This window comes from Pituophis catenifer, unplaced genomic scaffold, assembly GCF_029215685.1.
Source record: "Pituophis catenifer annectens isolate HBS135680 unplaced genomic scaffold, rPitCat1.0.hap2 SCAF_1, whole genome shotgun sequence".
NCBI classification, from domain to species: Eukaryota; Metazoa; Chordata; class Lepidosauria; order Squamata; family Colubridae; genus Pituophis; species Pituophis catenifer.
In genome coordinates, this window is record NW_027256881.1 from 42,219,029 (window position 1) to 42,244,542 (window position 25,514).

The 25,514-nt window shown below is 40.4% G+C and overlaps 1 protein-coding gene across 4 annotated transcripts in view; it reads right to left on the reverse strand.

Annotated features, from left to right (window-relative positions):
- The window catches only part of PPM1B (protein phosphatase, Mg2+/Mn2+ dependent 1B), a 92,746-nt gene extending 67,587 nt beyond the window's left edge, over nucleotides 1-25,159 (reverse strand). Inside the window, exon 1 of one of the 4 annotated variants that reach the window (XM_070932363.1) lies at nucleotides 24,329-24,662. The gene's annotated coding sequence lies outside the window, so the exon portion shown is untranslated. Of the gene's footprint in view, nucleotides 1-12,008; nucleotides 12,085-24,328; nucleotides 24,664-25,118 lie in introns of those variants that run through there. The other 3 variants (XM_070932361.1, XM_070932359.1, XM_070932360.1) reach the window with 3 other exon arrangements.
- Between the last annotated feature and the right edge of the window lie 355 nt (nucleotides 25,160-25,514).

Genomic DNA, 25,514 nt, shown 5'->3' on the forward strand with positions numbered 1-25,514 from the left:
CCTAATTAGAAAATAATAGATGACAACAGACTTAAATCATCATCCAATTTATTTTCACATTTAAAAAATGGAAAAGTACTTTGGTAAATTATACCAGAATTCTGAACTCTTGTATCAATTTAAATTACAAAAGAAAAATGAATATACAGTTAGTCTTAATATTAAACATTTGTCATAACTCTCTAATGAAATATGCTGGAAAAGGATTTAGAATGAAGATGTTATGCAGAACTTCCCAGAGATACAAGTGGCTGCTGTTTAAGATATAGCTCTTTGAGTAAACAAGGAGCTATTCCAATGTTTCAGTAGAAGAGAATGATGATGCTACCTAGTTGGGTAGTGAACAAGCAAACAACCAAGCTCAGAGAGCACCAACCACTCCACTATGTATAAAATAAATAAATGTTTCTAGGCTGAGCTGAATTCTGAAACTTAGTGATGCTGACATTTCCACATCATCCAATTTTGAGCCAATATAATAATTCTAATATATAAAATGATTTTTTTTAAAAAAAAACTTTTCTTTTGATGAGAAATAATTCCAGCATCCTAATTTTATTGCAGCACGCATGACACATTCAAGATCAGCTGATATCCGTAATCAGCAATGCTTGAGTTGTATAACACCTCACATACTTTAGGAGTATTCTAATGGAAAGTACAATTTAAAATTATATGAATAAAACTGTCTACTTGAACTTGGGAAAAGCTCATCTGCATATTTATTGAATTAACAATTTTTCATATTTCATATCACTAATTCATGAGTTGGTGAATGAAAGAATGGGTTCTTCACATATTAGCCATGCAAATAAGAATGCACTTACCTAATACTTTTGGAGTATTAGACGCACTCCCCCCCAAAAGTGGGTGAAAATTGCCGTGCATCTTATACATTGAATGTTGGCAAAGCCCCACCCACCCTTCAGCCCCCACTCTTCAGCCATTTTCGGCTTCTTGCACATCGCATTTTCAACCTCCGCATGCCCCGTTTTAGAACCGTTCCAAGCTGCGAGAATCGCCACAGCACATCACCGCCGATCGCCGCCTCTGTGTGTCGCGTTTTTGGCCTCCACATGTCCCATTTTCTGCCAGTTCCAAGTGGTGGGAATCAGCGGTGGCAGAAGTGGCGATCCCCGCCACATAGAACTGCCCGAAAATGTGACGCATGGAGGCCAAAAATCGGGTGTCGTAGGCCGAAAAAACGACGGAGGTGGCAATGTGCTGTGGCAATCCCTGCAGCCTGGAACAGGCCTAAAATGGAGCGTGCAAAGGCCAAAAATGCGATGCGCAGAGGCAGCGATGGGCTCTGGCGATCCCCGCAGCCTGGAACAGCTGATTGGCAGTATTCCGGGAGGCCGATCCAACCGCCAATCAGCTGTTCATGCTAAATCAGGCTGCAATAATGTGCTGAAGCTTAGCAGGCTGTTTGCTGCAAGGACGCTAGCCAGATGAATACCGATGGATGCTGGTAGGCAGGGGCAATTTTTTTTTTCTTGCTTTCCTCCCCAAAAACTAATGTGCGTCTTATACTCCAAAAAATATGGTAATTTGTTTTGGAGGGGTGCGCGCACACACCCACATAGAGGAAAGGATTTAGATCCCTAATAAAATTATAGAAAGCATACCTCTAAGATAAACTTAAAATTTATGATTCTGCCTACTTGGCTAAAATGCAAGTATTACATTTTAAAAGAAAGTTAATAGAGGCACTCCAGCCCTTTTAATCTGCCCTCCCATGCCTAGCCCTAATTGCTCCACTAATGTTAATGGCTGTTACCATTCATTTCATAGTCATTTAAGTCCTAAAGTCCTTTGATACTTAATCCAGTTTGGGTACAACCTTGATCCAAACAGATTTAAGAGTACCCTGCAGGAAAAGATATCCAGACAATCCTCCACTCAATGGGGTCAGATTGGACATTCTCATGACAGCTGGACCAGAGGTTTAATATAAGCATGCTACTTTTAATATTAATAATACTTTCTTCAGATATTTTAGTTCGTTCTTCTGAAAAAATAATCTCTAAAAAACTATTAACAAACTTAACTCTGACCACCTGGAGAACAGTTTTAAGAGCTTAAATTAAATCTATGCATGCTTTTTGGTACACTTCAACCAGTATGTTAAATATCTATTTCTAGTCCAAAACAGAACAATTATATATGAAGGAATTATTTCTATAATTCTGACTTTTTTCCCATTGCAATACTACAAAATATTGTACAACCACAATTGAGCCAAAAATTTCTGTTGCTAAGTGAAACATTTGTTAAGTGAGTTTTTCCCAATGTTATGACCTTTCTTGCCATAGTTGTTAAGTGAAACACTGCAGTTGTTAATTTAGTAACACAACTGTTAAGTGAATCTGACTTACCCATTCACTTTCCTTATCAAAGGTTGCAAAAGGGAACACATGATCCCAGGGCATTGCAACTGTCATAAATATGCAGGGTAGATAAAAATTGATGATTTTTAAAAAAACTGGATGTTTTTTATTTCAATCGGATTTTTTTATTTTTATCGAATTTATTTTAATAAAATGCTTTTGGAGTAAATATCTATCTAAAGATAGTTTTTATTTAAGATACATAAATAATTTAGTTTATTCAGCATGAAATGGAGCTTATGTAGCATGAGGCTGTATATTCTGCAACATTGGGACTGCCAGTAAATCAAAAGCTGGTCAGAGGAGCAGCAGAGATGACAGTTGCTCTTTAAAAATTATGATTTAAATCGACTTGATTTAAATCAAATCCACCCTGTAAATATGAGACAGTTGCCAAGCATCTGAATTTTGATCATATGACTATGTGGATGCCACAATGGTCATAAGTGTGAAAAAAATCACTTTTTTCAGTGCCCTTGTAATTTCCAATGGTCACTAAACAAACCTATATAGCAGTTCCAACAAGGATGCATCTAACCATCTCATAAAAGGCAAAACCTCATTTCTAAGGGAGAATACCATTTATCATTTATTACATTTTACCTGTATGCCCTTAGCAAACCCAGGAAAGTTCTTCAAGTTAAACTGATAAATCAAAACAAATCTCTGCAAAAAAGGTAAATCACTTCCATATTAACCCAAAGAAAATGATATAGTAATATCTATGCCATCATAAGGTTTGGGTTTGGCTTGAGGGATTTTTTTTTCAAGAAAGAAAGATCAGTACTACTTACAAGTAAAGAAATTGCAAAAGTTATACAAGTAGTGCATAATATATCACAGAGAAACTAACATAAAAATAGAATACATTCTTATTTTTAACCAAACGAAAAAGGATTTTAAAGAATCTACCTATCTATCTATCCGTCCATCCTATTTCTAAACCACCCATTTCCCTCAGAAATATTTTTGAATCTCTGAGTTAAATGTGAATATCTCCATAATTTTATTATGTAAAGATATACCTACCAAAAAAAAGGGGGGGAGGGGAGAAAACTATAAAAATATTACAAGTAAATATTTAATTTCTACCCTGAGACATTTTTACCTTTTACTTAAGGTAAAAGGACATGATTTATCCAAAATAGTAATCCTTACTTACTTCACAGTAATCACAGCCTATTTCACTGAACTGAATTCCAGAAAATTAACCAGGTATGCTTTAAGATAGCTGTATTCTTGATATGTCTTTTGTTTCCCTTTTCTCACATTAAATTTTTAATTTAAGTAAAATTAAATTTTATTGAGTTTAATTTTAAAGAAGCTTTCTGCTTCATGTACAGCTATAGTACCACACTACATATTAAAGCCACTATTAATACTATTACATAGAAACCAGCTTTTTGTATAATTTTTTATTTATTTCCAAAGATAAAATACATAATAAAAGAATAATGATACAAAAACAGAGAAACAAGTGTATAAAACAAAATATCAAGAATACACACAAAATATCCCCTCTGGTAGAACACTGATAAATATATAAATAAAGATGGGACCAGCAGCCAGGAATGGGTTAAATCTGTCTGTTATCCTATAGGACTGAGTCTGCAAACTTTAAGCTCTTCTTCTTCCTGTTGCTTCCCAGCTTTTAGACTCAGTCTGACTTGGACAGACGTGTTTTTCTGAGCTAAGCATTCCTGACTGCTTTTGTCCTAGGAAACAGTTTTAACATCTGGGTGGGCTCCCAGCATGCCTGGTTGAGCCCCCTCGCGTTGCCAGTGTGAAGGGTGATCCAGCCTGAGCCTGTTGAAGGCCGCTTCTCGGCAATCTTACTGAAGAGAGTTCCCAGCTCTGCTGGTTGAGCCTTCTGCTGTACCAGCGTGAAGGGCAATTTAGCCTGAGCCCGCTGAAGGTCGCTTGACAGTGGGAAGGCTGCCAGCTGGCAGCTCTTCCGTGAGGCACTTACGGGCATTGCCCAAGCCGATATCCCAGCCGATGGACGGGGGGGTTGGAGGCTTCCACCCCAATTTGCCGCTGAAAGGTTGCGCTTGGCAACACAGCCAGCGGTAGTGCGGCATGGAGGTTTTTTCCCGCTGATCGGAGCCACCAGCAGACTTGGAGGCTGAAGTGGTGGAAGCTCACAAAGCTCAGTAAGACCGGTCCATATTGTCGCCCAGGAGGGGGCAGGACAGCTCAGCTACCACCACTGGTTGTCCGGGGCTAGCGTTCATGAACTTGCTCTGTGACGTTAGTCTCAGAGACTTGGAGGCGATGCCGACTGGGCTTAAAGAGTCGTGGGCAGAGGCAGAGAGTCAAAATGGTTTGGTTTTTGCCCAGCTTGGCTGATCAGCAAGGCTTTGCTGAATTCGGGGTTTCCCCTCCCTATTCTTTTGCCTCCTGCGCGACCTGCCACGTGGCGCCATAGTGAACTTGCTTGCTCAGGACCATTAGCCACGTAGCTTCAAAATGGCCACCAAACGCATGAGGCAGGATTCCACAAGGGATGATCGAGGTAGCCCACAGCCAGGCCTTGGGATTGAGGCCCTCCAAGCAAGGCAAGGCTAATCCATCCCTCTTCACCAAGCCTCTCACCAAGGCTGCAGACAGGGAAGGCAGGAAGAGGCACAAGGCCATGGAGGCGGCCTTAAATATGCTTCCATATAAAATAAAGGGCCCCTTCTCCACAGGCACCTTCTTCAGGGCAGATGAAACAAACGATCATTCCTGAGCAATTGCCTTCAACCAGATGATAACTTACCTCAGGCTCCTATCGGGCCTGGCTGTAGTGACTTACTGTTTGGTGCCATCTCAGACCCTGGCATAGCAGGGCCCCAATGGAAAGAGCCCGATAAGCAAAGAGGAGCTTCGGCCGAAGCTACCTTTACACCCACCGCAGCATGCCTCAGACCTGACCATCAGTGGGAACATAATATCCCAGAAGGCTTAGCAACCTTAATTTCTAATGCAATCCAGCAGGGCACTGCCACTGGGTTGCAGCAGAGAGCTGAATCCTTGGTCTCTGACTATCCCAGGTCCCAGGGGTATCATTAGGAGACTCAGAGGTTGGGGGATCCCATATCTCCAAAGGCTCCAGATTATTCTTCTGACTCTTCCAGTCATGCCTCTCTAACTGGGGAGGACGTGCTCTGGGATCCCGACATGTCCAATGATGAGGATCTGATTCCGGACAAACCATCCTTTGTGGGACTCTTTAGACCACAATTATTTAAGTCGTTGCTCCATAAGGCATGAACCACTATAGGATTGTGCCCTATCCGCCGACCCCCAAGCCATGCTACAGGAGCTTCTGACCCCATAGATACTCTATTTGTGGAGCCTGCCATTGACACAGAAGAGGTGCCCACTCCCAAACTATTTCTGGATGTGGTGCGGAGACAGTGGGCTGCTCTTATCTCCAGGTCCACTCCTAATAACTTGACCAACATTTCTACAATATGGACATGGAGTTCGCTAACACCCTCCAGGTTCCCACTGTTGACTCCCCAGTGGTAGCACTGCCCACTCCCTCCGTCTTGACAGGACCTCCTGAGGAAGTCCTCCGTCCTGAAGACAAGAGGTTGAGCAGTCATTGGTCAAGGCACACCAATCTGCAGCTTGGTCCATCAAGGCTTCCACCGTAGCTTCGTTCTTTAACAGCGCATCCTTGCTCTGGCTGCGGCAGTTGCATGAGCGGTTGCCGGCCACAGACATGAGATCACAACAAGATTTGAATAAAATTGTGGCAGACTTATAGAGTTCTCGGCGGACGCTACCTTAAACACCTCCAGATTTGCGGCCAAATCTATCAGCGCTACAACAGCGTCTCACCGACTCCTCTGGCTCCGCCAGATGCCAGAAACAAATGGAGGCTTGCCTTCTCCCCATATGCCGGGGACAAATTGTTCGATTAATTTCTGGATCCTCTTCTGGTAGAATCCAGAGATAAATGCAAGGTCCTGTCGAACATGTCCCGACGGGTAGACTCCAGGTCACACCCTTACTTTTGTCCCTTTCGGGGTTCGGACAGTGGTTTCATAGGCCCATGATTGCAAAGATCGTTTAACCCCTGGCAGGGTAGACCCCAGGATAGACAGGGTGGTCAAGGACAGAGGGGCCCTCCCAAACAGCCCTTTTGGGGTGGGAGGGGTCGTCCCTTTTGATGTTTCTACTGACTGCACATCCAACCCTCCCATTGGGGGCCATCTGGCACTTTTGCCAGCCAGTGGGAGGTCACCACTACGGACACTTGGGTCAGGGAGACGGTCAGGTCAGGCCTCTCCCTGGAATTCCTCTCCACCTCCCCCAAGTTTTTTTGTCCGTTGCCCTCTATCGCGGGATTGGACGAAACGGCTCTTCACGGAATCGGCCATCAAACATCTGGTTGACATTCAGGCCATTCAACCGTTTCCACAGGAGCAACATGGACAGGGCTTTTATTCCTGCCTATGCGCGATACAGAAATCCTCGGGGGGGATGGAGGACAATTCTCGATAAGTCTCTGAACTGTTGCATGGTTTACCGACAGTTCAAGATGCAGTTTCTCCATATCATCTTGAAGAGTGTCAGGGAGGGCAATTTCCTCACATCCGTCAACCTGACGGAGGCATACCTCCATGTCCCCATCCTTCCGGCCCACAGGAAGTTTCTGTTTCCGTCACGCAGGATTTCATTACCTGTATTGGGCTCTGCCGTTTGGTCTCTCCTCCACACCCAGAGTGTTTACCAAACTGATAGCCGCACCTCCGAACACGGCTGATAAGGATCCAATTCTACTTAGAAGACTTCCTTATCCAATCCAGTTCACAGTCTCTGGTGAGGAGGAACTTCAGGTTTTATGAGACCATGGCTTCTCCATCAACTGGGCCAAGAGCCAACTGATTCCAACAACTCACATTTGCCATTTAGGGGCTATCGATACAGTCAAGAACAAGGTATATCTTTCCCAGGAGTGCCTTTCCAGCCTGAGGGATCTGGTGAGGGGAGCCAGGGCAGGGAGACCCGTTTTCCTGCTCATGCTCTCCCAGCTCCTGGGAAAGATGGTGTCCTGCATAGCATTGTCCCTTGGGCACGGCTCCACCGCAGGGCTCTGCAGTGGTTCCTGCTCCCGTATCAGAGGGCGTGCTAAAGTGCCTCCTTGCTCAGGGTCCAGCTTCAACCAGAGGTCCTCCTCTAAGATGTGGACTTCCCCAGCCGTCACCAAGGGTCAGGCGTTCAGGGAACCACCCGTCTAGTATTGACAACGGATGCCAGCCTTTTTGGTTGGGGAGCCCACCTCAGAACACACATGGCCGAGGGCCAGTGGACTCAGGAGGACCTGAGTCACAAAATCAATTGGTTGGAGCTCCGGGCAATTCACCTGGCCCTCAGAGCCTTTCAGGACACGGTCAAGGATCAAGACACTCTAATGCTGATGGACAATATAGCTGCCAAGGCACAAATCAACCGCCTCAGAGGGACTCACTCTTGGCACCTTATGCAGGAGGTCGAGCAGTTGGGCCTCTGGGTGGAGTATCATCTGTGGTCCATAAGGCTGCACATATATCAGGGGTGGCAAACGTGCAGGCATACTGGCTCAGCCAAGCGTCAGTCGACCATGCAGAGTGGCGCCTGCACCCAGACCTGTTTCAGGAACTATCGGACTGCTTCGGCCTCCCTACAGTCAACCTGTTTGCCACCCGGGATAACCGCCAAATCCCAAAATTCTTTGCCAGGTTCCCGTCACCAGGGGCAGAGCAGGAGGATGCTCTGCGCAGCCCCTGGCCTCCGGGACTGTTTTATGCCTTTCCCCCTCCCCCTCTGATCTCCAAAGTCATCAGGAAGCTGCTGGAGTTTCTGCTGCTGGCGCTTCATTGGCCCAGGCAGACCTGGTTCGCAGACCTGGTGGCCCTTTCAGTGGCTCGGCTCTGGAGGATTCCTCCGGATAGGATTTCCCTCAGCCAGGGGGCGTTGTTTCACCTGGACCCTCAAGTGGTTCCAACTGATGGCCTGACGCTTGAGCAGAGCCTGCTGAGGAAGGACAAGTTGTCCTCGAGGGTCATCACGACTATTCAAGCCTCGCAATGGGCATCCACCAACCGCATCTACGATGCTACATGACGTACCTTTTGCGACTGGAGCGCCAGGAAGGGTCTGGTTCCCATAGAAGTGGCCACTGCCCACTTCTTGAACTTCCTCCAAGACAGTCTCGATGAGGGATTGGCACCGAACACGCTTCGGAGACAGGTAGCAGCCCTTTTCTCCGTTTTGGGTTGGGGCTCCAGGGAATCCCTTTGACAACCAGTGGTTCAGCAGTTTCTCAGGGGTGCCACCAATCTTTGTTCCCCCATGGTTCACCACTATCCCACTTGGGATCTTACTAAGATCTTAAATTCCCTTACCTGCGGCCCCTTTGAACCCCTGTGGGAGGCCAGCCTTAGTTTTCTATCATATAAGGTGGCCTTTCCGGTGGCCGTAACCTATCTGAGTAATATCTGAGTTGGCGCCTCTTTCGATGAGGAACAACCTTTGTGTCTTCCATACCGACAGAGTCGTATTACGTCTGGACCTGACTTTCATTCCCAAGGTCAACTCTACATTCCACAGGAACATCTGAGGAACATTTCTCAGGAATTGATATTGCCCAATTTCTGCCCTGAGCCAATCCATCGCCTGGATCACAGATGGCTTACCTTGGATATATGGAGGGCCCTCTATATATATCTCAAGAAGACCTCCTCTTTCCAACTGATGGAATCTTTTTTTGTCTCCTTTCAACCTGCCACCCTGAGTCATAGGGTTACATCATTTACCTTGGGGAGATGGATTCCGGTTTGTATTGCCAGGGCCTAAGAGGCCCAGGCCTTGCCCATCCCACAATGTATCACCGCCCACTCCACCAGGAGCGTGGCCACCTTGGCCCTGTGGGCTACGCAAGCCTCCTTGGAGGAGGTATGTCAGGCTGTTACCTGGTCATCCCGTACACCATTTATCCGCCATTATAAGCTAGACGTTTACGCCTCGGCGGAGGCGGCCTTTGGGCAGCGGATGCTCCAACGAGTCCATTCAGAGAGGAGACACCGGACTAGTCATCTCCTTCCCATTAGGACACACTGCTTTGGTATGTCCCATTTCTGGCTGCTGGTCCCACCTTTATGGAGAAGGGGCATTGGTCCTACCTGAATGCCCTTTCTCGGGACAGTGGGACCAGCAGCTAGCCCCACCCTGATTGTCTTCCAGTCCAGTTTCTGGGGTGGGGGCATAACCTTGTCTTTTCAGCTCAACACATCAGTCTGCAGCTTCGTTCTTGTCTAAAGGCTGGGAAGCAACAGGAAGAGGAGGAGCATAACAGTTTGCAGACTCAGTCCTATCAGATAACAGATGGAGTTAACCCATTCCTGGCTGCTGGTCCCACCGTCCCGAGAAAGGGCATTCAGGTAGGATCAACGCTCCTTTAAGCAACAAGAATTATACCTCACCCTTGCAAAATAGGTCACCAATCTATAAATGTCTGCATCTATATTTGCAAAATTGCTATATAAATTAAAAAATATCACAATTGTAGAACTCTATTACCAATCAACCAGTCTGACCTACTATCTACTATATAAAAATGTTAATAGGCAGTCCTAACCATGAAGCTAAACCTCAAAGGCCTCTGTTAACAATCTATTATTGTATTTAACTCACAGAAAGTCCACAAGCGGCTTCTATTCTCTCATAAACTACTCCCATTGTCTCCAATCCATCCAGAATCAAATACCATTGACTGATCTTGATAATAAAAACAGCTCCCAGTTTACTAGCTCTTGAGCTTGATAATTCTAAACAGTTACAACTAGTAGAACATGAAGGGAGCATCAGGTCTGCAGAAACTAACATTTTAAAAATCTGATAATGACACTAACAGATATTCACAATGTGACACTATAGTGCCAAGATAAACAACCAGGAATTTTTAATTAAGGCAGCACATTCTTTATAGTGAAATTTTAAGGAGGAGGATCACAGTAATTGACTCATAAATGTAATACAAGGACTTAAAATAATGAATTTACATAAAGCTTATCCATCAGAAATATAGACCAAAGACAAGAATGTTAAGAATTCAGAGTAAAATAAACGATTTCATGTGGAAGACAGTATCGCTATACAGAAATAAAAAACAAGAACATGCCAATTAAATTTTTCTAGTCTGGAGAAACTAGGTGCTCCTAATTTACTTAATAAAAAGACTATTTCCTCTTAGCAAATATTGGTGTGTCTATTTGGGATCATTTGCTGATAAAAAGATGTTAAGAAAAACTGCAATTCTTTTAGATCTGTGGCTTTGGAAATATATAGCTGCTTGAGAAAATATATAGCTGCTTGAGAGGGTTTGCCTAATGATTTTAACCCTTTGTAATTTTTAAACAAGGTTTCTCTCTCTTTCTTCCTAATTCATTTAACTTTTTCCCTCATCTCATCACCATCCACTTTTATTCCCGTTTTATTCCTTTTTTCCCCTTCATTGCACTTCTTTCTCTCAATGTTTCTTGTTGTTTTTGTTGCAGACTGTATGCATTAACCAGCGCTAGATGTCACAAGCACATTACATTTGTGATGCAGGTCTTGTGATGGCCACTAGTAAACTTCCAAGTGCATTTTAAAATGTTAGCATTAGTCTTTAAAGTCCTATCTGTCTTAGTGTCAAAGTGTCATTGCTTTTTCCAACTAAGAGACCCAGGGGGAGGAAATGCATGTAATTCCTCACTATCAAGAGACATTTGTCTTTCTTGAAGCAGGTTAAGAGAAAGTTTTTTAATTAGTTAGGATATAAATACTATCAAAGGGGTTTTATATATTGCACCAGTTAACTATGACTATTGATTTTAACTTTTTGTATTACTATTGAACTATATACCTTAGATATTTAACCGTTTATATACTGCCAAGTCATATGACTTTAGTGGTATAAAAGTCTAATATAAAATTATTTTTTGAAGGTACACATTTGCACATATTATGAATACATGTTACTAAGTAGTCACCTGCACAGATGCACAGTAGGGCATCTCCATTGGTTTCAGATGAAATTGGCTATTTTGAATTTAACAATTTTAGCATTACAGTTAGTTCTCCATTAATGACTGGTCACTTAATGACATGTGAAGTTATAATGGATGTCCCCAGAACTATTTACAATCTATTTTCGGAGTTATGAGGGCCACACACACTCCTGCAATCATGCAATCACATTCTAGGTGCTTGGCAACAGGTCACCTTTATTGCTGTTTCCAGGGTCTCGGAGTCACATGACCACAATTTCCATCACCAAAAAAAAAAAAAAACCATCCATTGAGGAAAATGGGTTTGCTTAATGTGGCATTCAACTAACTACTGCAGTTTTCACCTAACAACCATTGTTAAAAACGATTGTAACTTCAAATCTAGTCACATGATGCTCAATTTATGACTGCAAAAACTTGTGACTATAATTCTGAGCACAACTACATGTATAATCCTCGACTTACAGTCACGATTGGGACCAGAATTTCTGTCTTAAATCATTGCGGTCATTGGTTAAGACAGATTCGCTTTCTCAAAAGTAGGCATAATTTTGAAAAGTCTTTAAATGAATGGTGGCAAATCAAGGACTACCTGTACACATGATTTTGTCTGTGCTTCTAGCCCCTTTCTATTTATTCGTCTTTGGGGGAGGTTTTCTTTTTCCTGAGGTAAAAACAATAAATTTATGTTATGATTTTGTTTAACCAAACATTTTTAGATCACATTATAATGTGCAGACTCTCACAAGACAAGATAATTAAAACATGAAATGGTGAATTGGTGTCACATACAGGCCCCCAGGACATTCAAAGGATTATGATAACATTCTGGTCGAGGAGAGAACCCAGATGGCAATGAAAGGAGAGGTTGTAATCATGGGCGACTTCAACATGCCCGATATTAAGTGGAATCTTTCAAATGCATTTAAAAACAGGAGCAGGAATATGTTAGAGACATTAAAATGTGCCTCTCTAAACCAATGAGTAAAATGCCTAACAAGAGGCATATTCTAAAACTACTTTTGACAAATAGGGATAGGGTGGGGGAAAGTTTAGGTTCTAGCGATCACCAATGCTTTTGGTTAACATTAAAACTAAAGGCAATACAGCATACACTAAAACTAGTTTTATAGACTTCAAGCAGACAAATTTTACCAAAATGGGAGATTATCTAAAACATAAATTTGAAGGGTGCAACGCTCAATGGACACTGATAAAATCTGCCATCCTAGATGCAACTAGTCTCTATGTGAAGCTCGTTAATTAAAAAAAACCACTCTGATTTATAGCAAATGTACATAGGATAGTAAAGGAGAAAAAAATCAGCATAGTTATAAAAATAGCTGAAATGTAGCTGATTGAGAGGTATATTACAGGTATATAAGAAGCTACAAACAAGTTATTAGTGCTATTAAAGTGCAGAAAGAAGAGGAACTGGCTAAATCTATTAAAAAGGGGGACAAAACCTTTTTTCTAGGTATAAAAGGGGGAAAAACTGTGTAATCACTAAAATCAAAGATTTAAACAATTCTTATGCTAAGGGAGACCTGGCTACACAAACCATCCAAAAATATACTTCTATTCAGTCTGCTCAGAAGTAGATGCCAATTACAAAAACAAGTTGGAGGATCGTATTAGTCCTTTTCCAGGTTTCTTTTCCAGGGTTTTTAGAGGTAGAGGTAGAAGATGGGTCCAGATGGTATTCATCTCAGTATTCTGAGGGAATTTCTAGGCATGCTCACTGGACTATTAACTGATCTGTTTACCCAGTCTCTAACAGGTGAAGTTCCCTAGGACGGGCAAACAGCTAATTTTGTACCCCTCTACAGAAAGGAGGGCTAGGAAAAAAGCTAGAAACTATAGGCCAGTGAATTTAACATCTGTAGTAGTAAAGTTAATGGAATCACTCCTGGAAAAAAAAGGATTAACATTTAAAACCGTACAACCTGATGGACCCAAAGCAACATGGCTTTACTGAGGGCAGATCATGTCAAACTAATCCGGTTGACTTTTTTTACTATGTCACAAATGTTTTGGATGAAGGTGGTGCTCTAGACATAGCCTTTCTGGATTTTAGCAAAACATTCGATACAGTTCCACATAATGAGCTTATAAAAAAGTTGTAGAGGCTAGGGCTTAACCACTGGATGATCCAGGGGAAAGGAAGGTGGCTCAGGTTAGATCCCAGTGTGTGATAATTGACTGTCTGAACCAGTCATAAGTGGTATACCATAAGGCTCAGTCCTAGATCCTATTCTGTTTATAACGTGCTTATAAGTGATAGAACAGAAGGATTGCTAGATAAGGTTTGTCTTTCTGCCAATTACACAAAAGTGTGTGATGGAGTTGATGTTCTTGGGAATATTTGTAACTTGGAAAACAATTTGGCACTGCTGGAAATTTGATCAAAAATGTATAAACTGCAGTTCAATGTTTTTAAATGTGAGATTATGCATCCAGGGAAAAAGAATCCTCTGGCAGAGTACAATACTGGAGGTACAGTGTTAAGACAGAACAACTGAATTTAGGTGTGCTCATAGCAGATGATTGCAAAATGAGAACACAGTGTGTCCAGGCAGCTGTGAAAGCAAACAAAATTCTGGGATGCTTCACTAGAGGATCAACAGCAGGAAAAAGGAGGCCCTAATCCCATTATATAGGGCTTAGTCAGTTGCCTATTTAGAAAACAGTCTCCAGCTGTGGAGACCTAACTTTTAAAAATATAAGATTGAGTGAGTCTCAAGACAATCAACAAAAATAGTGCAAGATCTGAGGGACAAAACATCAAAAATAATGTTAGATAGTATTACTTCACAGAAATAGGTAGTGGGTCAATTGTCAGTAACTGAGTTAAACATGCTTGGGATGAACCCATGCCTATCATCCGACAAAAAATAAAAATACTGTATTTTTCACCCCAAAAAGGAGTGAAAATTTAGGTGCGTTTTATACACCGAATGTAGCCCTGCCCACCCACTGGCTCCCACCCTTTGGCCTGTGCCTCGCAGCAGTTACCTTCTTGCAAGCAAACAGCAAGAAAAAACAGCCCCTTTCAGCTTCAGCATAGGTTAATTAGCACAAGTTGATTAGCTCAGCCTCCCAACTCTCAGCTGATTTGCTCTCAGCTGTTTTGCGCAGGGCTCTCCTGCTTGTTGCAAAAAGTGCTGGAGCAGATTTTTTTTCCTGAGCTATGCTGAAAAAACAAAACTGAAAGTAAAGCAGGCTCTTTGCTGCAATGTGACAAAATGAGGCAGAGAGAGATTTCTTTTTCTTTTTTCTCACCAAAAAAGGTAGGTGCAAACAATGGGAAATTTAGAGCAAAAGAGGAGAGTTCAAGATTTTAAAACACAAAAGAAAAAAAAGCTGTATTTAACTAGGGAATTGTAATAATTGAGATACTATTAATTGTATATTGTGTTGAAAGCAGAAATGGTTAAGTTGTGGTTTGGAGGAATATATGGGGGAAATTATTTGGTTTATTATTATTGGTAAATATAATTAATTGATTTGTAAGAAATTGGATTGCATGGAAATAATTGGAATATTCATGTTCATATTGATTAATATACAAAAAACATAGTTATAACTAATTGATTTATATAAAAATGTTGAATTTGTATTAAACAATTGTAATATTAAATAATTAACCAATGTGAAGATGGATTTAAAAATAGATGACAACGGGAAGGGGTATAATATAGAAGGGAAAAATTGAATTTGATTAAGATTAGAGATGAGAATGAAGGGTAATATTGTTTTTTTTTTAAAAAATAGATGAGGAATAAATATGGCAAAAAGGAAATATAGAAATTGTAAATTTAATTGAAATGACTAAACACTGTTTAAATTTGTGAACCAGCCAAACACTCTGTTCAAAGAAAATACATTGTATGTTTGTATGTGTTTGTCTAAAAAATAAAAAAAAACTTAAAAAAAAAAACCCAAAAAGGTAGGTGCGTCTTACACTCCAAAAAATATAGTAAATAAGTAAAAAACCAAATTAAAATTAAAGCAATAAAAATGATTAAAATAATAAATTAAAAACAAAACAAAAATAAACATACCCTTAAAGGCACACTCAACGGACCACCGGGGGGGGGGGTTGCCATCAGTTTTCTATATTTCTATATTAAATGTAAATAAGTTAAACAATTACAAGAGTATTTTCTTCAGTCTTATGCATTATTTTCAGGAAAATACAGTATATTATTCAGCAACTTGGAACTTGAATATAAAGGTAGTCTTTCCTTAATGACCAGTTGCTGAGGGGCTTTTCAAACTTCTGCAAACCCACCAAAAGATACTTATGACCTGGTTCTGGAGTTCCAACAGTTGCACAGATGCCATGGACATATGGCAGCATTTTGGACACTTGGCAATCGGCTCACTTTTACATTTGATTGAAGAGTTCATGGTTACCATGATTTTTTTTTTTTTTTTTTTGCCAGTTTCTGGTCTTTTCCGCTGGTTTCCAGCACGAACCATTCATAGAACTACACTGATTTGCGTAACAACAGTAATGTTTGCTTAATGACCATTGCAAAAAAGTTGAAAAATCAGCTCCAGCATCAACGTACAACTGTGATTCCTTACAAAGGAAATTCAAAGGCTCCGTTAGTCATAAATTGAGGATTACCACTATCTGAAAATTTTCACAGGTGGCTATGAACACACATGCTCTATTACTATTTTATTTTGTAACACCACACACAACTTTTACAACAGAGGCTGTAATAAAAGTGTCTTTAAAGGGAATGCCTACCAACTATTTAGGGTTCTAGAAACGGACAACTCCTTTCTGTATAGTATCCCATTTCTATCCATCCCAAGCATTCCATCATCACTAAGTACACTGAAGCTTGCTCATCCTTTTCCTCTTATGATTCTCCTCTCCTTCCCAAGGTTTTTCCCCTTCCTAACCCCCAATTCTTTTAGTATTCTAATATTTTCCTTAAGAGTATGAAAACACACACTTTTGTATATAAAGATCCAAGTCAATGGATCACTATTAATATAGAATTTATATACTAAAAATACATATTGTTTCCACACAAAGTATCATTATTTTTAGATTTAGATTTTTTTCAAATTAGAGCAAGTATAAGCTACTGGTTCAAAACCAGTGTGAATTTGATTTAAATCAAGTCGATTTAAATCACGATTTAATTCATTACTTAAATTACTAGTAAAAAGGCTTGATTTAAATCAACTCAATTTAAATCATAATTTTTAAAGAGCAACTGTCATCTCAGCCCCTCTGACCCGCGGTTGACTCACTGACAGTCCCATTCACTTTAATGGGATGGCTAGTGATGCGACAGTGACGCTAAAGGTGAGGGACGTGGCAGGCAGCAGGTGAGTGGATGTCCGCTAATAGGCACTGCCATGATGGATCTGAAATGACAAGTGCTCTTTAATATGTTTCTAACTTTTGTATCTATGTATTTTATTTTGTGCCTGTTCACCGCCCTGAGTCCTTCGGGAGTAGGGTGGTATATAAATTATATATATATATATATATATATATATATATATAGGTCTTTGGTTATTCGGGTCTTCTCCCACGTAAAATTGGAAGTGTCTTGGCGACGTTTCGACGAAGTCTCATTCGTCATCTTCAGGCTGGTGTTCTCGGCTTCGTGCTTCCAGGAGCAATGTGAGATCGCAGCTGTCTCTTCCTTTTAACTGCTAGTGGAGGTGTGAGCTGATTGGGTGGGAACTTGGCTGTGTTCTGATTGGGTGGAGGTGTGTTCTGATTGGTTAGGGGCTTGGCTGTGCTCTGATTGGCTGGGGTTGTGTTCTGTTTGGGTGGGGGCTTGGTTGTGCTCAGCTTAGTCTGAGTTGCAGGGGGATTTGAGCTGGTGAGCTGCGTTGTTGTTGTTTGGCTTCGTGTTTGTGGCCGTGCGAGCTCTTCATGGTGGGTGTCAGTCTGCTTCATGTATGGATTGGAGGGGTTTAAAGTGGCTAATGATGCAGCTGCGGTCTGGCTTCTGGTCCTTGGTCGTGGCTCATTATCAGTGTGGGTTTGAGTCTGCTTTCTGCGTGGATGTGTGGTGGTGACATCAGGTGTGGCACTCGTGAGTGTGGGTCTGGTGTCATTCGTCGTGTTAGGGACTCGTTTGTCAATAAGGGCGGGTTTCCAAATGGCTGGTAGGCGGGAGGTATCGTCTCGTTTGTTCATGCTGTGTGGGTGTTTTTCTATCTCAATGGCTTCTCTGATTATTCTGTTGTTAAAGTGTTCAGTTTTGGTGATAGTTCTGGTCTTTTTAAAGTCAATATCATGTCCTGTGGCTTTAAGGTGTTGGACCAGGGAAGAAGTTGGTTCCTCTTTTCTGACTGAGTTCTTGTGTTCTTCTATGCGTGCACTTATTCGTCTGTTGGTTTGTCCGATGTATGTGGTGGGGCAGGCGGTGCATGGGATTTCATATACTCCTTGATTTTCTAACTCAATTTTGTCTTTGGGGTTCCTTAGGATGGTGGATATTTTTCGGTTTGTGCAGAATGCTGTCTTGATGTTATGTTTGTGGAGGATTTTGCTTATTCTGTCTGTGGTGCCTTTTATGTATGGGAGGAGGGCCTTGCCGTTTTCTTGTTCTCTGTCTTGGATTTTAGTGGGGGTTTCTTTTTGGATTAGGTTATATATATAGGCTGCTTAGAAGGTTTTATTTTCATTTTTACTGCTTGCTCTTCCCCCTCACTGGTTCAGATGCATTTCTCTTCAATCATAGTTTGTAGTATACATATATTTCCAAAACAATGAGATAAAGGAATATTCCTGAACTTTGTTTTATGATTTATCTCATGGTTACTGTGAAATTGTGTGAATCAATGCAGTGCATGTTATATCAGAGCTTGGATTCATTGAATGAGTTTACCAAACATACAGCCTCATGCTACATAGCTAAGCTCCATTTCACGCTGAATAAACTAAATTATTAATGTATCTCAAATAGAAAATAATATTTAGATTTTTATTTCAAAAGCATTTTATTAAAATAAATTTGATAAAAATAAAAAAATCCGATTTAAATAAAAAAATCTGATTTTTTTTTTTAAAATCATCGATTTTTATCCACCCTGTTCAAAACTCCCCCTGCTTCTGCATGTCTCTGTGCCTTTCCTGAATTCAGGTTCCCTTTCTATGCACTGTATACCTATCTTCCACAGCGTATACACTCATCTCCCCATTTCTATAAGTCTCCAATTCTATAAATTCCCATTCGTGCACATATTTTCTATAGATATTCCCATTTCTGCCTTTCTGTATTATAATGAAATATGATGAAACTGTATATAGATGGATTTCTTGGTTTTTAATCTGTGAGGATATTTCCCATTCTGATAAAATAGGTCAACTGTATATCTTGCATATCATAGGGGATAACACAATGCACTAAGCCATAAGTACTGAATGAATCACAATTGAATGGTTTTTCTGCACAACACAGTAAAATACTGCTTAGTATGCTACATGAATGGGGCCACTTATGTTCTTTTTTCTAATAGGCAGAACATAATAACAAATGCAAAGATTCTATGAACACAAGACTTGTTAATTTTATAATTCAAGGTCAAAGTTATACTAAGTGGCTTCAAAACCAATTCACTATGCTCAACTCTGAAAAGTTCTTAGCAATTTAAGTTAGAATGCTATCTTATTAAACATTATGTGCAAAATTATTTAAATACAAAGTGTTTATAAGTAGGTAGAAAACCAGTGACTTAAGTTCTGATATTTAATTCTGAATATGTATTAGACTCATTTTTTAAAAAAATGAAATCAACATTTTGCATAATGTTGAGGGGTTGTGAGGCAGGGAAAAAAAAGTATGCTGGGGAAAAAAACCCAAAATGCGTATGGGAAAAATACTATTAGGCTACTATATATGAAACAATATATGATATATCATGTATGTTACTGTGAAGTTCAGGAAATCACCCAATAAAATCAGTTGCTAAAGGAATGTCTATTATACATCAAAACTAATACTATAAACGACTTCATAATTATGCAGAAAGTATCATTTTGGGCCTTTATAAATGGAAGGTTCAACAGCTCCTATAAGAAATTCCCCAAGTTCAAAAGGACCCAATACTATAACAGTAATCAAAAGTGATTACTTTTGCAAAGAACAGAATGAGATTTAATTTCTTCAGATTTCTACCTTGAGCCTTTCATCATATTGTATATTTCAGCTGGGCTCAAAAATTACAAAAGATATGCAATTTTTTAAAATGCTATTATTTCTGAACTCTCATATGCTGGAAAATTATTCATATACTTTAAAAGCAGCTTACAAGGATTTAGTTATTTCTGTAGGCATGCTTCCATATATTTGCAAGTATATTGCAGCTATTATGTGCAGTAACATCTGTACCGGGTTAGCAAGAATCTTTAAAAGAGTATCCACTATTGAATGATTTGGTAACATTAACTGAGTAGCAAATAAAACATCTAGTAAAATCTATTCCTTACTGCTATCTAAATATTTTCTACTATCTAAATAATTATGTGGAATAAAAATCTGGTATGTAGCCTGATTGTTCCTGAATGAAAGGAAAGCAAATTATATTCTTTTACTCTTCTTTCCAACTAAACCTTTTCTATCCTACTTCTTTCACTGTTCGCCACTTCTGGCATACACTATATCAACAGTGGTCTTACTACTGATTTATTCTAAAACAGCTCATTATAAAACTTATTATAGAATCATAATCTTCAACTCCATGAAAAACTAGCTGTGTGCAGTTTCTTTGTGAGAGAGAATTTAAAATTGGAACATGAGATAAGCAGACCACAAATACACTGATTTCAAAGCCTGAAAAGTTCTCATGTAATTGCAGACATTAATCTGTTTTAATTATTGAAATCTAGTGAAACTAATGGTGAAAAGTATATTGCTCATAACCAAATTTGATGTTTATTATATAGCAACTTTTCCTTAGAGATTCATATTCTGAACCTCCTTATTGAACTCTTGCATTGTATTTTTTCATATTAATAATGCAAGAAACATTAAATATCAAGGTACTTTGCAATCTCACTTCTAATTTTAAAAAATTGTAGCAAGTCAAAGGAACAAAGTATGAATGCAATGCAGTCACTGCTTTCATTAAGTTTCAATGATTAAGACATAATAAAGTATAAGTTGTTTGTGTCCACTGGAAAATTTGCAGTACCCTTTTTCAGATATTCAGATAAAGCATACCATTTATTAGAAAAAGAACTAAAAATAGCTTCACCTTTAGCATTGGATACTAAAGAAAAAAGTGGGGGAGGGGCAGCAAGACTGCATGGTAGAATCCACAGCTGAGGAATAAGAGAATATTAAGGAAGAATTCAGCTGGTGCCAAGTTGACACCAGGCTTCTTGGCTATTTCAGTTCGTTCTAAACATAAACAATTCATATGCTTTAAATGGTCAAGCTACTATCTGGCTTTTGGCAGAACTCCAGAGAAGTGAAGTTCTACTGTTATAAAGTAGCCACTGAAAAACACACCTCTGACATGCTTTGGATATTCTTTGAGTTTGTATAATATGAATGCTTTATTTGCTTAAATATTTTTAGTGTAGGATCTAACAGTAATTCAGGATTTTGTAGCAAGGACCAGCCTTTTGAGTCATGAGTTGCAATCCTTCTTTTCTAAAGCTTCAAGGAATTTACAGGATCACTTTATTCATCCCAATTGCTATTTTATTAATAAATTCTGGCAGTATTGCACTACTATTGCCAGTTTAAAATAGCCAGAAGTCCTGGGTTAGGAAGTACAGTACTTTATGATTATAATTCACTGATAATTTTAGACAATATAGAAAGTTATGATAAAAATAAGATGGCATACGCATAAACATAACCAGTAGCTTGTGGGTTAAGACCACCTGTCCAACTCAACAATGCTCTACTACCATTAAATATTAGAATATTAGAATCTGTAGTACTGATAGGAAACTAAGATGGAGTTAACAGCTGGCAGCTAGATAATATAGGTAAGCTTAGTGAGCTATCATTCCTCTTATTCAATTTTAGTTGTTTAGAACATTATAACTGGACAATATGCAAATACTGCTGCTACATTGTAAATCGAGTGCTATAAAACAGTATGGGGCGGTATATTAGCCTAAATGCTATTTCTATCATAGTCGATACATTCAAAACCTGCTTTCTGCAGAACACAACAGCAATAAAATACATAAAACGACAAAATATTGTTCTATTACATTGATTTTAAAAGTACACCAAGCCTGCATTAAGCTGCTAGAGACTATCGCTATAATATTCTAATTAAAAGGCCATATTAACTCTAAGAACTGTACATATTTGCCATATTGCCTGTAGAACCATCTAAGCTTATTGAAATATTGCCAAACTACCTTTAGCATATGCAAAATCAATTTACCTTATATTCAAAATTTCCAAGCATTTTTGTAGTACAGGGCAAGAAAGAATCCTCCTTCCCCTATTCAATTTTTTCTGTACACAGATTGTCTGAAGGTATCAAAATTTCTATATTAACAGTTCATAGCAGAGGTGGGGAACCATGGCCTCTTTATGACTTGTGAACTTCAACTCCCAGAACTCCTGAGCCAGAATGGCTGGCTCAGGAATTCTGGGAGTTGAAGTCCAGAAGTCATAAAAGGGCCATCGTTCACCCCGCCTGGTTTATAACATTATGTCGCCACTGTTGTGGCAATATTCCTAATTTAAGACAGGCTTTACATTACCAAAATAATCAGATGCCAGTATAAAGTGATATTGCAGAAATGATTCTATAACACTTTGTGTATTTCATATTTGATTACTGGGCAGAGCAGCTTACAATTTGGTTGATTAGTTGTGGCAGCACAACTAATCATTTTCCCTAAGCAATGTCTCTATTCCCTCCACTGTATTATAATGAGACCTATTGTACAGTCTTCACAACTATAACCAGTAGAAAACACGATCTTAAGAGCTGCAGAAAAGAACATAATGTGACAGAATAAAAACCGCCTACTGGGGGCAGAGAAAACTCCTGTCTAATCAGCTGTGACAAATCACAATGATGTTTATATTATGGATGGCAAGAGATTCCAATCTTAACTTTTAAGGACTTAACTTCAAGAAATTATATTAAGAGAAAAAAAGTCATCCTATTATGTATTCAAATTGGATCTTCAGCATAAAAACCAAAACACTACCACTATACAAAGGTAAAGTCCTATATAGAAAAGGATTGGTTTCCACTATAATGATGGTTTTTAAATACAGCTAAATTATCCGCTGTAAGAAATTATCAGTCAAGTCTTCAATGTCAAGTTTTCAACGATTAATTTCTGTAAATTCTTAAATACTTTTAATCCCACATTTTTTCACAAGTTACATGCACCTAGCTCAGTCTTGTGGTAAATCCACATTAAACAAGCTATACTGTACTCAGATTAACTTCACTAGTTTAATATATGTATGTGGATAACAACATCTCTACACATGTCTATGGCACATGTCTATGTAAGATAGTCATATTTACAAATACCTAAGTTTTCTGTATATCACTATTCTGTATATCATTATTCTGCTCAAAATCATACCTCATAAATTTCATTATTCCATACATGACCTGAATAAAAATTCTCAAATTATTATTGATCTAATAATTCTATTTACAAATAGCATTTCCCTTTACAATGCTAAATTCTTTGATTAAATAATTACACATCCCCTGAACAATCAAATACCAGGTACAAATAAGTTCAAATTTACAACTCCATCTTTGTATTAGTACTTTCTCATGAAATATGAAGATGTTTTTCCAAAGCAACTGCAAATTACCCTAATTTCAATCTATTCTTCAACTTTCTAGTCACCATCTTAAGTTTTTCCAATCATTATGCAAAATTAGAAATTTGTCTTCCACTTGTACTCCCTTAAAACGAAGGCACAGACAGCAATACAAAACTACAGAGAATCACTTATGGGATTGGAATAGAGATTTTCAAATATATTTTTAAAAACAGCTTATATTATTCATGCTTTCTATTGAGGTAAAGTTTAAAACGCATATCAATAAAAGTATATTAGTCAGCAAATAAGCAAGCAGCCTTCAGATCTGAATTCCAGTCAACCGCCAAGAGAGATAGATTTCACTACTGCCTCCATCGCTAAAATTACGAGGAATGAGGGGCTATGTCCTTCAGGACCAGCACGGAGAGAGTTGTCCCCTTTTGGCAACATTAGTTCCCAACCTGCATTAATCCCAGAACCGCCCCTGCAGAGAATCTACATTTCAGAGGTTCGCGTATTTCTCCAAATCAGCAAATCGGGGAGGCCAGACCCTACTGAGCTTTTTTTTAAAAAAAAAAATTTAATGGAATAACTATAAAATCCCACCCTGTGGTCGACATCCAAATAACGGAGCCTTAATATGTATTGGAGAAAAAGGTCCTCCGTCCGCCCAGGCCTCTCCTTCCCATCCAAAGGCAGGGAACCGCGAGATCTCGCTCATCCAGCCCACATCCCATCAAAAGCTGCCTTCCATCCCAAACTGCACCTTCCCACCCGGAGGCCCCAGCGGAGCAGCCGCAATCGGCCACGAGGGGCCTATGATCCGAGCCCCCAGAGCCCGCCCGTTCCTGGTCTTCCGACCGAAGACCACTTCCATCTCTCACCACCGGCCTTACAGCGCAGATACAAATTCAGCCATGGCGCTTTCTCCCCCCGCGGTTGCTGCTGCTGCTGCTGCCCGCAACGCCAGCGGAGGCCGAGGCCGTCCTCCCTCTTCCTTCCACTCTGCGTCGGTTTTTGTTTTTTTTTTTGTTTTTTTTTTGCTACGCTCAACGTCTCCCGCCTGACAAGGCCTCGTTCTCCCCGTCAGCCTTCGCCCACTCCCCGCCCCGCAATCCTTCCCTCCGAAAGAGCCGGCCCGGGCCTGTACCTGGCGCCGCAGCCTCTTAGCTTGCCTAAAAAATCCACGCCCGCCCGCGGAAGGAGCCTCCGTCTCCCCCACTTAGGCTTCGGGTCGGGACAGGCTACAGCTCGAGCCGCCGCCTCCGCCTTCTTCTAGTTTCTCCTCCTCACGCAGCGGCCTCTCCTTTCGTCGGCCTCTGCCCTCGCAATCCAAGCGCAGCCAGCAGCGCAGACATGTTGGAAGCCTGTATCCCAGCGGCCGCTACTAGGCCCTCCCTCCTTCCCTGCCGCGCAACGTCAGAATGCACCGGGTGGGAGGAGGGGACAAGAGCCCCCTCCCTTACCAGAGCCTCGGAGAGAGAGAGCGAGAGAGAGCTAGAGAGTGAGTGTCGAACCGGTATTTTTTTAAAAAAAGAAAAAGATTTACCTTTACTGGTCGCAATGACGGTCACTCAAACGCTCTGGTCCTCGCCCACATTTCCATTGGATCTCTCACCTGTCAAACCTCACATTCTAAATACCGATTGGTTAACTTATTTGCCATTTATAAAACAACGCCCGTTGGCTACGAGTCTCTTTCTCAGCTTCGCATCAATTGGTCGATAGAGGTCAGGTTCCCGCCCTCATCTATGTGCTTCTAGAAAGCTACATGGTTATGTAGTATGAAGCTTCATTGGTGCCACACGACTGCCAATTGACTTATTCAGCCCGCCCCATTCCCTACTACTTCTTTCTCTTACAAAACATACACTGATTTCCCCCTAGCCCGCCTTTATATTTTACCATCATTCAATTGGCTAAGAAAATGTCCATCTTACCTAGCTTCCGTGTCCTTTAAAAGAGCTTCTCAAATAGCCGAAGAGGCTAGTGTCAATATTGTACTCTGATTGGGTAGGCCTGCATATGAGGCGGGGTCGAGGGGAATGAGAACGAGGCGGTGTTTGAAAAGCAATCGAACTGGTTGCCCTCCCTACTTCACTCCCCAAAGCCATAATGGACTCTTGTTTTTGATTGGCTAAACACTGGAGCGGCCTTCTCTCAAGTACTTACCAGGAACGGAGGGGACGGGGAGAGAGATACCCGTATGTTCTGCTGCATTACATCATTGCCAACCAATAGGAAAACACCGAAGGTCTCCGTTTACCTTTGGATGACAAAATGGCCTGAAGGTGGTAGATATTTATGTCCGGGCTTTCCAGTGGAGTATGCTTAAT